The 15,721-nt window shown below is 34.9% G+C and overlaps 1 protein-coding gene across 1 annotated transcript in view; it reads left to right on the plus strand.

Moving 5' to 3' along the window:
* The window catches only part of GRM8 (glutamate metabotropic receptor 8), a 748,501-nt gene that overhangs the window by 400,501 nt on the left and 332,279 nt on the right, over positions 1 to 15,721 (plus strand). The gene's annotated exons all lie outside the window — the stretch shown is intronic.

Below are 15,721 nucleotides of genomic sequence, written 5' to 3' on the forward strand. Positions count from 1 at the left end.
TGTGTGACTACTCTGAGACCACCACATTGGAGAGGCCTCATGTAGATGGTACAGTCAACTGTCCAGCTCAGCCTACTACTCTAGCCATTTCCACCAGGATTCCAGAAATGTCAGTGAAGCTGGCTAACCTCTGGAGCAGGCTGGCCAGCAGATGTGTGTGTGACTTCTCTCTGTGTCTGATGGCATAGACGGATTGCTCAGATGGGCTCTTCCTAAATTCTTGACCTATAAAAGTATAAGAGATGACTAAAAAATTTGTTAAAAGCCATGCAATTTTGGGGGTGGTTTGTTATGTAGCAGGAGATGACCAGAATAGTACCCAATGGCCTTCTGGATCTGAAAGTTAACCACACAGTACGTGCTAAGGCTCATGCTATGAGATTTTAAAGCAGGCATAATCCAATCAATGCATGTATTGTTCTATTACAGAAAATAAAGGACTTCATTTGCAAGCACTGCCAATGTCTTTAATCTTCACATACACAGAGACCCCAAAAGAAATATATCTTATTTATTACATTTTCAGATATTCCAAATAGGAGCTAGAGTAAATATTGATTATATAAACAGAAGTTCTAATCTCATCTGCTCTGATCTCATTTGTGACATAAAATTAGAATGAAAGTTTGGTGAAAAATTGTAAACGTCCTTTCAAAAATGAGTTACCCTGTATTCTGTTTTGTTTATACTTAAAATTTATGTGGTATTTGGAAAATTTTTCATAGTGAAAAGTCATGTAGCCAAAATTTTATTTTTAAATAAAGAATCTTAAAGGCATAGATATTGATATAACACAGGTGTCTCTTTGAGACACATGATCAGAATAACACAATATAATGAACAAGAAAAATGCACTTAAAAATAGCACTAAAATTTTCCTCCAAGAAAAATAAAAATATTATCTCATTAAAGTATTAAAGAAATTAGGTAGTATAAAAGTCACTAAATATTCTGGTTATAGAAGGAAGAAGGATAATAGGGTCTAGTTAGTTTTTAATGAAAAGGCAATAGGAATAATGCTAATTATGATAACTTGAATTGTGGATGCCTACAGTATAACTTTCTATTTTGGGAAATCAAAAGATTTGCTTAGAAAATTTGATAGTGTAAATAAGACTATAGCAGAAATGTGTAACCAACTTAAATTTAAGGGATATTTTTTAAGAACAGATGCTAATTCACATAAAAATAACATATGTTGATTACTTCTTAGGCTTGAATTTCATCACAGCAGATCCCAGATGGATGCTTGATTGGTTAATATAGTTTGGTTTATTATACATAGTGGAAAAACCAAAATTGCATTTAAAAAATTTCCCACTCATACAGATATTTCCATTTATCAGATATCATGAAGTAGTTGGTATCTCTAGAGAGCTCAATGTTGGGCTGGCTGTCTGATGTAAGAATCTGAAGAGTAAGTATGTACATTAAGCAAAGGAATGTCTCTGGATTCTTATGCACAAGTATACAATGACTTGATTCATAAGAAAGTGGTGCTGTGCATTTAAGGACTGTTTGAGCTTCTTGTTACGGTTATTCGATGTCAGAGATCACTTTAGGTGAGCTGGAACAGTTTCCCTAAGACACTCAGCCCTTAGTCCTCAGCCAAACTGTGAAATGGACAAAGTGTGCTTTTAGTGGAATGAGTGTTCCCAGTGGTTCTCTTGTACTCCCCTACCAAGGGTATCTACTGTCTCTATGATTTACAGTTACCCTTTTCTCCTCCAGAATTTATAATTCTCAGTATCAAGTTTTGTCAGCTATGAAAAGAAAATCATGCCTAAGTGTAAATGTACTCAATGCTTATCATCTTTTAGCTATAATTGCATCATCAAGAAGAGGCTATTTTAAATATTTTGATGGGGGGATGGGCAGAAGGAGACAGAGGGAGAGAATTTTAAGCAGGCTCCATGCTCAGTGTGAGCCCAATGGAGGGATTGATCTCATGACCCTGAGATCATGACCTGAGCCGAAATCAAGAGTCTGAGGCTTAACCAACTAAGCCATCTAGGTGCCTCAAGAGGAGACTATTTCAATCCCTTGGTTTTCGGGGGCACCTGGGTGGCTCAGTCGGTTAAGCCTCTGACTCTTGATTTTAGCTCAGGTCATGATATCACGGTTCATAAGTTTGAGCCCCACATTGGGCTCCAGGCTGACAGCATGGAGTCTGCTTGGGATTCTCTCTGCTTCTCTTTCTATCCCTCCCCCAATTGCTTTCTGTATCTTTCTCAAAATAATAAAAGTAAACTTTAAAAAATATATGGATTTTTGAGCTGGAGTTTAAATCTCAGTGATTTTATTTATCTAGAGCAATTCTTTTCAATATTCATATGCATATAAATTACCTGGAAATTTTATCAAAATGCTGATTCTCATTCAGTTTCCTGGTTGGACCTCAGATTCCACTTTTACAAGTTCAGAGGTGGTGGTACACATGCTATCCCATGGACCATAGTTGAAGTTGCAAAAATGTAGAGCATGTTACCTGCCTCTGTTTTCTCATCTGTCAATTGAAGATAATGCCAACCTCATACGGTTATTGCAAGAGTTATATGAGTTGCTTTACACAATGTGCCTGGTACATTGTTCCTGGCCAAAATTATGCAGCATATAGGGGTGGGAAGGCGTAGTGGTATTACTATGATGATTATAAGAGTTTTAATAATATGTTGAAGACTTCTAGGCTGAAGACCTTGGAAATAATTTTCAGATGTAGACACTTACTTGGATACTGAACACTGTCTTTACCTCCCCAAAACACTTGAACCTAGGGCTTTCCCAGAGGGACAGAGCACCACCTGGGTAGTTGCTCAGTTCTCCAATGACTCAAGACCATAGTGCCTTCTGAGAGTGCATGTCTTAGGCCATGTGGTTTAGTCAATACAGAATACCAGCTGAGTTAACAGTTTTTCATAGCCTGACTTAGATGTTTTGAGTGGAGATTTCAGAAGAGGGAGACATGGGAGAGGGTTTTTGTTTTATTTTGTTTACTACTATCTATAAGGCAGGAGGACTATTTTTTGAATATTTAAGGAAAGAATTCAAGCGCAATATTATGATGGCTTTAGTGTTAGTAAAATTGTTCATGAGAAACAGAAGTACAGCATGATGTTCATCTCACCTTTATCTTTAGGGATCTCTAAAAACTTGAAATGGAGCAGTTTCTTTCCCCTTGGTAAGAGATAGGGGAAGGTTATGAACCACTTCTTTAATGTCTGTAAGTTGCTTCCATTACTCTGTAATTCCAGGAAACTCTTACAAGTGCAGAAAAAAACTGGAGTTTCAGGACCTGAATGCTGAATAAGCAGAGCAGAGAAACAAAAGAAGAGAGGTGATATTACCAACTCTTGGCCCTGTCTCTGGAGTCTTACTGCCCACATTTTATTGGCTGATTTTTCAGGAAAACATTTTTTTCTCTTGGGTCTTTTTTCCAAGATTCTATTTCTAAAAGGTCAGTTATTTGCATATTAAAATGCAGGATACATCAAATTAGAATAAGCTAAAAATTACTCCAGCAATTAACTCAGCACATATTTTTAATGATATTATTTTTAAAATTGTCTTTTAAGGGGACAGGTAGTATTTATGATTGACTATCTATCAAAATTTTCACTTTTGCAGCAATGGTTATCTTTCATAACTCATTTGAAATAGCCTTCATGGTCCCTTTAACTTTAAGAGGATATGGTTTCCTTCTTGGATTTTTTTTTAAAGGAGGCAGTATAGTCTTTGATTTTCTGCAGTACTGCTTGAAAGATGAAGATGTCAAGATGGATGACAGCTAATGAACTGAATGCTCAATAGTTCATCACCTTGGTTTTTCCTGAAACTATTTCTTGTCCTTGCTTGGTAAATTGAAATCACTTGACTTTGTTGCAATACCTGACAGGAGTCAAATCCCCAAAATATCCAGACAGGAGTAAATTCTTTTAGCATCACAAATCTTTTGCTGTCTGGGGCTATTAGGGCAGTGGGTTGAGGTATAGAAAAGATGAGACCATGGTCATATTCCGTCTGACACTTGTTAGCTCCCTTCGCTCTGATAGAAGTGCCCTAGGACCACAGATCCTCTTCCCTTGCCATTGGAAGTGAGGATGAGGTGAGAATTGTGCATAGATCAGCATAGATGAATCTCCACTCTTAGAAAAATAGCTTGGACAGTAAGTCTACTTATGATTGGCCAGTCATATCATTTTGGTACACAAATTATATGTCTAATTATCATGTTCATTCAAATAGTTGTTCATGTCAAGGTGTATTCGAATTATAAACTGGCATGCACCTTATATTGTTTTCTAAGCTGATGAAATAATCCACATAAATAGAAATTTAAGTAATACCAATTTGATTTCTTTTTAAAGAAAAGAATTATATTAAAGGTAATAAACTTAATTAAGGTTTTGAGATAATATAATATCAAGTTTAGGTATAAATTACAAAGAATCATTGATTTTTATTAACAGTCTATAATATTCCTTAAATACCAAACTTTATTAGTACTAAATATGAGACCTTTCTGGATATGTCTAAACAGTGTTTTAGCAACTAAGTGAAGACTATAATGGTCAACCTAACCATTCTTTGGGTTATGATCTTAATGTCATAAAAGCAATAATGCCTTAAATTTGATTGGCACTTTCCAATTTTGCAAAATATTTTTGTAAATATAGCCCAGATAAAATATGGAGAGGTTATGGTGTCATTGCCCATATTTATAGATAAGAAAACTGAATCTCAGAGAAGTCAGATGACTTGTCTAAAATAACATACCAGTAATAAATGTCAGACCTGGGATTTCATTAATTTAACAGCCCTTATTGAGTGTTTATGCTACTCACCATATATAAGCCCTTGGGAAGAGAAAAATTAAATAATTACACAAATTTATAATCAAACATGCTAATAAATGTTTCAAAGGAAAAGTAAAGCATGCTCTGAAAGAAAATGGGTGCCTAATTATGTGGCTTAGGGAAGACTAAATAGGAGTGAGAGGTGTATGAGTTGGGTCACATGACTGGGGGAGTCAATGGCTGCCCAGGCTGAGGAGGTGGCCCACACAAGTTTGAGGTAGGAGAACAAGGCAGCAGAGTGCTCATGTAGGACAATGTGGGTGATGTCATGGACTTTTAATTTCACTGTAAATTACATAGGAAGTAGGGGAATGCCATGATCAAACTTGAATTAGGAATTCTGCTTCAAAGTTTAGTGGATGTTTTCATCTTTCTTTGGTAGTGCCCCCACGGAATTCTTGTTTTTTTGCCTTTATTTATTTGCTTAATATTTATACTATTTGTCTTATATACAATCAGTATATGGGAGTTTGATCTGTTGACTGTCATTATTGGTGGCTCCAGCAGTTTTTTTAAAAACATTTTTATAGGGACATAATTCTGGCTAGGAAATTAATAGGAAGATTATGTTTCATTCTCTGTGGACTTCAGTAATGTGGGACTCATCTTAGATTTTGCTATAATTCATTTGTTATATTAAACAAGTGGTTGTATAATGCTTTGAATTAAAATGGAATAAGCTGACCAAAGAAGGAATGTTTTTAAGGCTATGGGAAGATTCCCTTGAGTGGTTGTGAGCTTTTTCTTTTGCCTCCACTCTCATTCATCAGTCTTAGCAGCCTGTGTCTAGATGTTGAACAAGTATTCTGGCCTTGAAGATGGCCCAGTCCTTTTAGAAATGAGTTTATGGGTGTGTTTTATTTATTTTTTAATAATGTTTTATTTTATTTTTTTAAATAGCTTATTGTCAAATTGGTTTCCATTTAACACCCAGTGTTCTTCCCCACAAGTGCCCTTCTCCATTACCACCACCTCTTTTCCCCCTCCTCCTTGAATGGGGAGGGGGTATGGGTGTGTTTTAAAGCAGAGAAGTGCATTGTGTTCCCTTTGAAATTGTTTGCTTTAAAGCAACCAAACTTTTGTACTTTGAATTAATTTCCTGAAGTTTTAGAGAGACATTTAGGATCCATAGATGGGGTCATCCACCTAATTTTTGTTTTCCTGAGAGAATCTGTGTCTGTGTTTTATGGCATTTGGGGACCAGTTCTTACAAATAACCTAGGACCAAAATCCAAAATAAATCTAAATATTTGGAAAACTTCACCTCTTCAAAGAAATTAAATAAAAATTTAAAGATATAAATATTCAGTTTAATTTCAATGATAATTTATGATTACAAACATTTTTATGTTTATCAAACTGCCTCCCAGTGTACCAGTGATAGCAAGTTCCTAGGCACCTAGAAATTGGGTAATAAATTTTAATGTATTACCTGAGTCCTACCTTTATCTTGTAATATTTTGCTAAAATCATCAATAGGAGCAATTGGTATTTGAACAATTGGTATCTAGGAAGACTTTACTTATTTTTTCTAGTTTTACTGAAAAATCATTGACATGTATCACTGTATAGGTTTAAGGCATACAGCATGATGGTTTGATTTACACATATTATGAAATAATAACCACAATAGGTTTAGCTAACATCCATCTTCATATATAGATACAATAAAAAGAAAAGAAGAAAAAAGGAAAACAAAATTTCTCCTTGTAATGAGAACTGTTAGGATTTACTTTTAATTTTCCTGCATATATATAGTTTAGCAATGTTATCTATCATCACGTTGAATATTACATCCCTAGTACTTATTTATCTTCTAACTGGAAGTTTGTATCTTTTGATAACCTTCTTCCATTTCCCCCTTCTCCCAAACTTTGCCTCTGATAACCACAAGTCTGATTTCTTTTTTTATGAGTTTGATTTTTTTAATGATTCCACATATAAGTGAGATCAGATCATACAGTATCTGTCTTTCTCTGTCTGACTTATTTTACTTAGTGTAATGCCTTCAAAGTCCATCCATGTTCTTGAAAATGGTAGGATTTCCTTGCTTTTCATAGCTGAATAATAGTCCATTGTATTTATATACCACAGCTTCTTTATCCATTCATTCATTGATGGACACTTAAGTGGTCTCTGTCTTTTGAATGTTGTAAACAATGCTTCTGTGAATATAGGGTGCAGATATCTTTTCAAATTAGTGTTTTTGTTCCCTTTGGATATATTCTCAGAAGTGGAATTGCTGGATTATATGGTGGTTCTATTTTTAAATTTTTGAGGATCCTGCATACTGTTTTCCACGGTGGCTATACCAATTTATAATCCTACCAACAGTGCACAAGGATTCCCTTTTCTCCACATCCATACCAGCATTTGTTATCTCTTGCCTTTTTGGTGATTGCCATTGTAACAGAAGTGAGGTGATATATCATTGTGGTTTTAATTTGCATTTCTCTAGTGACTCATGATGTTGGGCATCTTTTCATGTACCTGTTTGGCCTTTCATATATCTTCTTTGGAGAAATGTCTAATCATGTTCTTTGTCCATTTCTAAAATTGGGTTATTTGTTTTTCTGGTATTGATTTGTAGAAGTTCTTTGTGTATTTTGTATATTAATTCCTTATCAGATATATGGTTTGCAAATATTTGTTTTCATTCTGTAGATTGTGTTTTTACTTTTTTGATGGTTTCTTTCTCTGTGCAGAAGTTTTTTAGTTTGATGTAGTCCCATATGTTTATTTTTGTTTTTGTTGTTTATGGTTTAGATGTCTTAACCAAAATATCATTACCAAGACCAAAGTCAAGGAGTTTTTTCCTATATTTTCTTCTAGGAGTTTCATGGTTTCAGCTTCTTATATTTAAATCTTCAACTGTAAGACTTAATTTTTATTTAATTTTTGTGAGTGGTATAACATGTCAATCCAGTTTTATTCTTTTACATGTGAATACAGTTATCCCAGCACCATTTATTGAAGAGACAATCTTTTCCCCATTTAGTATTTTTGGCTCCTTTCTGAAATATTAGTTGTCCACATATGCTTGGGTTTATTTCTGAGCTCTTGATTAGACTATTTGTCTGTTATTGTGTCAGTATCATACTGTTTTGATGACTATAGTTTTATAACATCACTTGATATCAGAAAGTGTGATGCCTCCTGCTTTGTTTTTCTTTCTCAGGATTTATTTGGCTATTTGGGTTTTTTTGTTGTTCCATATGCATCTTATGAGTGTTGGCTTTTTTTTTTACTTGTGTAAAAAAATGCCATCTTGATAGAGATTGCATTGAATTTATATTTGGTTTTTGGTAGTATTGACTTTAACAATATTAATTCTTCCAGTCCATGAATAGGAAATACCTTCTATTTATGTATCTTTATATATGTACCTATTTCATTATCTTTCATTAATTTCCTGTAACTTTTAGTATAGATACCTTTCACCTCCTTAGTTGAATTTATTCATATGTATTTTATTATTTTTGATGCTCTTATAAATGGAATTGATTTCCTTTTTTTCCCAAAAATTATGTTGTTTGTGTATAGAAATGCTACTGAATTTTATATGTTAATTTTGTATCTTGAAACTTTGCTAATTTATTGTAGATTTAACAGGTTTTTTTGGTTGACTCCATAGAATTTTCTACATATAAAATTATGTCATTGACAAATAGATACAATTTTACTTCCTTTATGTCCTTTCTAATTCTGATACCATTTATTCTTTTTTTTTTTCCCTTGCTTGATTGCTCTAGCTAGGACTTCTAATACTATACTGAATAGAAATGGTAAGAATGGGTACCATTGTCTTGTTCTTGATCTTAGAGAAAAAGCTTTTAACCTTTCACCATTAAGTATGATGTTACCTGTGGGCTTGTCAGAAATGGCCTTTATTATGTTGAGATATGTTTCTTCTGTGCCTAATTTCTTTGGCCTGTTTATCATTAATGGATGTTAAAAGGAGGTCTTAACTTCTAAAGAGGAGTTGTTTGTAGGAATTATACTTCATTTTTTTAACTGGATTGTTCTTTTACTAAACATAACTTGAGTATATCCAATATATAAATGATTTAATAATAAGCAGCATTCTGAAGGCATGCATTTTCCTTTTACTTGAAACATCAATAGTTTCCTTTATTTGAAGGACAACTTGAACTTTTGTAGAGAAATATGCAACAAACTAAAAGTAATTTTAATTTACTCTGCATTATAATTCTGTTTCTTTTGGTGCTTCCCTCTTATGCTTTTGAACAATAATCATTTTAAAAATCATCATAACATGTGTGTTGCAAAATACCTTGAAGCTGTTAAGGTTATGATTTCAATGTTTTAAAAATTAAACTCCAACAGTTAATTCTTTTAAAGCCTTGTCCATTCAGGGTTTTTATCTGGTCGTACTACATTATCTTTAGGACAGTTGAATGAGCAGTTCTCCTTGTGAGTTTTTTCTGAATGTTATCTTTTATTTGTTTGAACCAGTTATGACTATAGATTTCCCTTCATGTTTAGCTGAGAAGACAAAGTAGATCAGTAAATTTAAAAAAATTACATGCTCTTAAATATAATCCTCACAAATTTTTTATTATTGTTTCTCTCTTAAGATAATTTTGCATGGTATCATACTGTAAAGGGGATTATTGCTCAGAAGAAGCTCTCTTTGACTAGACTGACCCCATTAGCCTACACACAGCTGTATTTACCCAATTGGCAGTCAGTTCCCATCTATTGCTCTTCTTGAAATCCGTCTTAAAAAATCTTTGGATTGCTTCTGAGGATATGATCTAAGTTTATTCTTTTTTTATTTCCCTTTGTTCAAAAATGGTTCTCCAAAGGTCATGGAAATATAGTTGGTGGTAGAGATTGGACAATGACTCTGTATACATTAATCAAATCAAACACCATTTTGCATTTATGTAGATGTGCCTATGTTGGTACTGCGCGGTTCTGGATCTTATCATACATTAGACAGTCTGATCTCAGAACATTTCCTCTCATTCCTTCAGGCACAGCACAGGGACTTGTAAGCAAACCCTTCTGCCTAAAGGTAACCTAGAGCAGGATGTCTCACAGTGTGGCCAGTGGACCCTTGCATCAGAATTCTATGGCCTGCTTTTAAAAGTATTCCCTGGGGGCACCTGAGTTGCTTAGTTGGTTAAGCATCTGACTTCCGCTCAGGTCATGATCTCATGGTCCATGGGTTCAAGCCCCACATCAGGCTCTGTGCTGACAGCTCAGAGCCTGGAACCTGCTTCAAATTCTGTGTCTCCCTCTCTTTCTACTCCTCCCCCACTCATGTTCTGTCTGTCAAAAATAAATAAAAAGTAAAAAATTAAAAAAAAAATAAAGTAGTACCTGGTTACCTCCCAGATGGAATGAATCAGAATCTCAAGTGTTATAGGATGAGTGATCTAAATATTTCTTATTACCCCATAGTAATTTTTAGGGAGATTAAAATTTAATGGCAGGAATCATGGACTGATTATTTATGTCACACCCAAATTCATATATTGTAGCCAAAAGCCCCAGTGAGATGGGTTAAGAGGTAAGATTATTGGGGATGTAATTAGGTTTAGATGAGCTCACAAGGGTAGAGTCTCCATAGTGGCATTCATTTGTTTATAAGAGGCCTAGACACCAGAGCTTCCTCTTGGTGTCATGTGAGGATTCAGCAAAAAGGTAGCCATCTGCAAGCCAGGAAGAGAACCCTCTCCAGAGCCAGATCCTACTGACACCCTGTCTCTAACTTCCCAATCTCCAGAACTGTGAGAAATAAATGTCTGTTGTTTAAGCTTCCCAGTCTATGGTAGTTAGTAATAGTAGCCCAAGCAAACTAAGACAACCCGTGTCCTATGGGAAATTCCCTCTATCTGGACATATAGGTAGATCTTTATCTTTTAGGATGAGAATGAAGACTTGGAATACAAAGAATGATTACTCAGAGATTAGTTTTTGCATATGGTAGTTGTTTCCGTTTTTCATGGTAGCTATTGTCCATTATCAGGTGTCTTCATACCCCTCCTTTATTACCTCTCAAACTGCTCCTTTTACCAGCTGTACTTGGTGTAGAAAAGTTTTCAAAGCATATCTTAGGTGTTGGATTTGAGCTCCTAAATGTTTCCTGATTCCTAATCTGTCTTCGGCAAGCCAAGGAACTAATTGTGTAAGAATCCTTATGTTTCTGCAGAGTTAACTGAATTTACTTTACCATTAAATTTGAGAATATCATGTGACCTCTCAGTATACATTAAAATTAACAACATTCCTTTAGTCTTCAACATTTTTGAGATCCTGTAAATTCATGAGCTGTCATTGAATTTTCTAAAATTAAAGCAGCATGTTAACAAATGGCAGTAAATATGATTTATGGGGTGATACAGACATTCAGCATATGCTGTAGCTTTTAATTTTTGGTTATTACCATTAGCTAGGGACTCACTGCAAAATGCTTGAGAAGAAGAACTAATAGGAGCAAGTTTTTTTTTTTTTTTAATAAAATGAAAGTACAAAAAGTCCATAGTTTTTCCTAAGTTTTTTGGGAAGGATAGTTGTGTGGTTTGGGAAATTGAAAGTCCACAGCCACTTTCATATCTCTTTTTATAATAAAGGTTTCATATTAAATAGCTTCTTAGTTATTATTATGGTCATATCTAATTATATAAGATGTAAATCTGGTTAAAAAGTAAAGATATAGGCAAAATAGTTATTTAAGTGTAAGTAAAGAAAAATAGCTTGCTATTTCAACAGCTTTATAATGTTTAGTTATATATACAGTTATGTTTCTTTTTGCTTTAACTGAATAAGGATTGAATTTAGATACTGAATATACAAATAGGTTTAAGAATGACCTAAACAGTGGCACCTGTGGCTCAGTTGGTTGAGCATCTGATTCTTGATTTTGATTCAGGTCGTGATCTCATGGTCCGTGAGTTTGAGTCCCACATTGGGCTATGCGCTGACAGCACTGAGCATGTTTGGGATTCTCTCTCTCTTCCCCTCCCCTACTCGCTCTCTATCTCTCTCTCAGAATGAATAAATAGGCACTTTTTAAAAATGGCCTAAATAAACTGATGGAAAGGGCACTTATTACAAACTATTGAAAGTAGGTGGAAGATGTTTGGCTGCTCTTCCTAGTTTTATGAGGTTAATAGGCTATGGCAAACATCCCTTCCAGTGTGTACCGTTGTCATGACAGAATGCAGGTCTGAGTAGACTAGGGAAATTTTGGGAAGACAGCATGGTGTGTGTACCAGATTCTGGATAAAAGAGAAGCAATGATCTGGATTCTACTCATGACTGTGTCCCAAGCTTCAGGTTCACCAGGCTTTTGGCACATAAGAAGTATATGACAAATGCTTGAACATGAATTTGTGAAGTTATACAAATCTGCACTTACTGAGATGGCTTTCTCATTGGCAAAGGAATATAGAACATATAATCTACTAAACTTCCAGAGATTTAGACTCTCAAAATGATATAGAAACTAAGTTTGACCATCCAAATATATAATAGTCAAGGGCTTATTTAATCTATGAACATTTCATTTTGGTGTAACAATTTTAAAGTTTTGAATTTTAAAATTAATGTTTATGAGTTTTCATTTAATGGTACAAAGTCAGAGTTTGTTTTTTGAAATAGTTCTCTTATTTTACTAGGTCCTGTGTATTTAAGTACACTTCTAAGAGCATAGTCTTTTTGCAATCTTCTGAGGCCATTTGTGTCAAGAATTCTGGATTTGAACTGAGAAATATGATAATCTGCCACTTATTAACTGTTTGACTATGGACAGGTTGTTTAATATCTCTAAACCTTAGGTTTCCTATTTATTAGGTATAAGAATTATAATAAAGAATAATAGCACCCTATTAAACAACTGTACATTTTAATGAAAGTCATATTTATATAATCATTTTGTAAACTCTGGTGCAGTAGCAGACACAGTGATCATCCTAAATTCTGCTTTGTTTTTTTTTTTTAACTGCTGTCCTGAGGAGGAAGGGCTTTTTCGAGAGGATTTTGTAGTAGAAAAGTTTCTATGAATCTTTTTTAAATATCTTTTTAATATTTTATTTATTTTTGAGAGAGACAGAGAGACAGAATGTGAGCAGATGATGGGCAGAGAGAGAGAAGGAGACACAGAATCCAAAGCAGGCTCCAGGCTCTGAGTTGTCAGCACAGAGCCTGATGCCGGGCTCAAACTCATGGACGGTAAGATCATGACCTGAGCTGAAGTCAGATGCTTAGCTGCCTGAGCCACCCAGATACCCCTATGAATCTTTATTCCTAATGCTTATTCAGCTAGGTATGCTGTCGTCTTTAATTTAACTACACATGGTTTAGGGAGGAAGGATCCAATATAATGGGATTGCTAAGAGTTGATGAAGGACGAAATATTTCAAAATATTTCATACTATCCAAGAAAGTAAATAATAAAACACCTCATGTTCCTGTTTTTTCTAAAAAAGATATACCCACTAGTATCTCAAGCTATAAAGGATCCTATGGGGCTCCTGGGTAGCTCAGTCAGTTAAGTGTCCGATTCTTGATTATGGCTCAGGTCATGATCTCATGTTTTGTAAGTTCAAGCATGATGTAGGGCCTACACTGACAGCTTAGAGGCTGCTTGGGATTCTCTCTCTCTCTTTTTCTCTCTCTGCCTCCCTCCCTCCTCTGCCCCTTCCCTGCTGGCACATGTGTATGTGTGCTTATGTGCTCTCTCTCTCTCAAAATAAATTACAAAAAAAGAATTCTATACATTTGGGACAGTTGCCATTGCAGTCATTATTGTGACATGCCAAATAGAAAGAGTGGGTGGCTCAGTCGGTTGAGTGTCCAGCTTCTGCTCAGGTCATGATCTCACAGTTCCTGGGTTCGAGCCCCGCATCAGGCTCTGTGCTGACAGCTAGCTCAGAGTGTGGAGCCTGCTTCAGAATCTGTGTCTTGTTCTCTGTGACCCTCCCCTGTTTGTGCGCTTTCTCTGTCTCTCAAAAATAAATAAAAATCATAAAAAATTAAAAAAAAAAGAGTGAATGAATGACCCATCTCTTGAAGCCTGTCAGAGGCTAAAGCACAATCTGTGGCTAATGTAGTGCTTTAATGAGATATATTGAGATGCCAATGCATCTCCTCCTCCCATTTACATGGCACCTTTCTCCTAGTCAACAAGGGGGAGCTAAAAGAGCGAGCTGCCATCTTTAGACAGCAATGACTATCTGGAAAATGAATCAGTGAAGTTTTAGAATAGAGTACACTTTTTTATTGATTTCTTATCTGCCCAATGACTTTGGCCATTGACTCTTTCTTTCCTCATGTGTATTTGTGATATATATACACACATATATATGTATGGCAACATTATAATGTGTGTATATAATTATAATACATAATATATAGATATATAGATATATAATGATTCTAAGGCAATGACTGAAACAAACTCTGCAACATCTCTTGCTATGAATTCACATAGATTGTCTGTCATTTGAAAATGTGAAGTCACTCGCTGAGGGCTAAGTACTGGCTGCCCCAGCCTAGGAAATAATAATGGTAACAGTGATAATATCATTTTAATATGAATAGAATTTCTTGTCTTATGTAAAAATGAATGGAAGCATTTTTAGAAATCTTATTTTTTTATTTGTTAGATAGAGCTTAAACAAATAACTGTATTCTTTTTATGCAAATATAGAGTAAGACAGTAAAATACAAAAATGGAAGCATTTTTAGAAATCTTATTTATTTGTAAGATAGAACTTAAACAAATAATTGTATTCTTTTTATGCAAACATAGAGTAAGACAGGTTTCCTTGTGTATCCCTTCCATCCTGCTGTATATATATATACACCCTCCTTTCCTCCCTCCCTTTCTCTCTCTCTATCTCTCTTTCTCACACACACATACACACACACACACACACACACACACAACATAAATACAGAAATCCTGGAAATCTACCAATCACTAGTGATTAAAAAAAACTGGCATTCTTAATCTCTGCTATATTGTAAGTAGTCATGACAGCGACTCATTTGTTTAGGCACTATTACATTTTCTTAGGTGAGGGTAGGAGGTACAATGGAATATTGAAAACATCATCAAGGAGTTTTTGTGCATTGATTCCTTAACAGTGGCAGAAAATGCCCAGAAATGTTGGAGATGTTCTAGAGAGGCCGTGGGGCTAAACAAATGTCTCCTAATTTTTCAGCCATTATGACAGGATGGAATGAACTATAGGTTGGATGCAAAGACAATTAAGAAGATGACTAACTAATTGAATGATCGTACTAGCAGGCTCCTGACTAATAGATTGTTACAACCTATATATGTAAGTTTCCAGTTGTGTATCACAGAGCTCTAGTCTGTTTTTTCCTGCTTTTCCATTGTATTTGGGTCCCTTGTTTTAGATGAAGACTAAGAAAACATTCTCATTGAACTTGAATATGGGAGGGATGCCAAACTCAGGGCCAAGATGTGGTTGCTTGTTCAAATCTTGTGTTTTTTAGGTTAAGGCTTAAGCTGCTGTACCAGAGATTCTGATATACAAGTAGTTTTGTTTTTAGCAAATGAGGAGTAAATTACAAGTTCAACTTGTATTCACACTTTTAATTGTAAGATAGGTTACATGGTTACACCTCTCTACCTATTAACTACTCAGCACAGTAGCAATGACCATACAAGGCTACTGAACTATTGAAATGTGGCTGGTCTGAACTGAGAAATTCTGAGGGTAGCTTTTACATTGACTTCAAGAGGTGAGAATGAGAGAAGGCTGCCTGATATCTCATTAATACTTTTTTTTTCAGCAAAATAATTTTATTTCCTAACACATGGTAAACATATATATCCAGTATGTAGTTATCCTACATGTTTATTC

This window comes from Suricata suricatta, chromosome 2, assembly GCF_006229205.1.
Source record: "Suricata suricatta isolate VVHF042 chromosome 2, meerkat_22Aug2017_6uvM2_HiC, whole genome shotgun sequence".
In the NCBI taxonomy this organism is placed as follows: domain Eukaryota; kingdom Metazoa; phylum Chordata; class Mammalia; order Carnivora; family Herpestidae; genus Suricata; species Suricata suricatta.